Source organism: Urocampus carinirostris, chromosome 12 (assembly GCF_059441175.1).
Source record: "Urocampus carinirostris isolate Australia breed hairy pipefish chromosome 12, RoL_Ucar_1.0, whole genome shotgun sequence".
NCBI lineage: Eukaryota > Metazoa > Chordata > Actinopteri > Syngnathiformes > Syngnathidae > Urocampus > Urocampus carinirostris.
In genome coordinates this window covers 28,540,602-28,542,413 of record NC_142360.1, presented here as the reverse complement: position 1 = coordinate 28,542,413, position 1,812 = coordinate 28,540,602, and positions in this window count along the sequence as shown.

Sequence of the window (1,812 nt, the reverse complement as noted above, 5' to 3'; positions counted from 1 at the left end):
TTCTACTTTTTTATTTGTGCAATATAGGATCAGAGTGTTCCTACTGACATTTTTTCAACATAAATAACTGTATTTGGCATTCCAGTACCTAACAAGAAATAGCTTGCAAACATCTATGAAATGTTCCCTTCTCCAACACTAGGGGTGGGCAACACTTGGAATTTTAATAGCGATCTTATACAAGTAAATCCATGGTTTTATCGACCGATACGATCTGATTTTTCTGCTTGGAAATGTCACAATCATTACATAATTGAAATAGAGGTCAGCTGATTATAAGGTATTGTCATTTTTATTTATTTGACGCGCAGCTTATTAAGCACAACGATAGATAGATAGATAGATAGATAGATACTTTATTCATCCCCGAAGGGAAATTCACATTTCCAGCAGCATCCCTGAGCTGAGAACAATCGAAAATAACACGGGAGCTGCTGGAGTGGCTGGCATTCGTGACGGCGCCGGAAGAAACGATTCAATTTGAATCATGTACAAACAAACAAACAATTGAATCATGTATGGTTAATACAGGTTACCAAATCAATATAGTTATCATTTGAATAGAAAATGTTAGTGTCGTCTGCAAATATTACTATTTTCACTAGGCAACTAGTGAGCCATTTCCTCCCTCTCATGTGATTGAAATGTGTAATTAACTTGTTTTGAGGAAGCACGTTCAGGTGGAGTCTGAGATATTAGCTCTTATCACAACATTAGTTTGACAATCAAAAACATAAAACATGTTCCTTTTTTTTTGCCCAGCCTTTCACAAGATTTTTTTTTGGGGTACCATTAGCAGCAAGATGGGGGACAATTATGTCTACTCCCTATAGGGGAGGCCCATGTTATATAAAATGAATGCTTATACCTCAACAAAATTTAAAGAAAAATGCACATCTTTAATTGCACATGTATTTTTGCTAATTATTAAAATCAATATTTGTTTTTTTTTTCCAAATGAGTGACATTTCTACTCCTACCCTAACCCTAGCTCCGGCGGCCCTCGGGTCAATTGAGTTTGAGATCCCTGCTCTAAGCTTCTACAGGTCTGAGCAATCACTAAGAGTGTGAATAATGACTGTGAGCAACATCAGTGAGTAAATGGGCATAATACATTAAATGTCTTTGAAATGAGATGTCTGCATAGTATGTATGGAGTGACACCACTGGATAGGTTAAGGAATCAGGAATTAAGGAGAAGAACTGGTGTGGTGAGAGAGCTTTCTGAGAAGCTTAATGAAAATGTTTTGAGATAGTTTGGACACATGGAAGGGCAGCACGGTGGAAGAGCGGTTAGTGCATCCATGGCACAGTTCTAAGGTCATGAGATCGAACCTTCCTGTGTGGAGTTTGCATGTTCTCCCCGTGTTGGCGTGGGTTTCCTCCGAGGCACTCCGGTTTCCTCCCACATTCCAATATCATGCATGTCAGGTGAATTGGCCGGTATAAATTGTCCCTCGGTGTGAATGAGCAAGTGAGATGTCTGTCTCTGTGTGCCCTGCGACCGGCTGGCAACCAGTTCAGGGTGCCACCTGCCCACTGCCCGTAGATAGCTGGAATGGGCTCCAGCACCCCCGCGACCCTACTGAGGATAAGCGGTGCAGATGATGGATGGATGGACATATGAAAATTAATCAGCAGGTGTGCTTACGGGGGCCGTGGGGAGTGTTAGGAATTAAATATATTAAAAATATAACGTTTACCAAATTGTTCAAATTAGCTATCTGACTCCATTAACCAAACACAACATACATTCTGACCTAACAATGCGTGCTTGTTTCTTTTTATGAAAAGACGGACAAGAGACCGGCA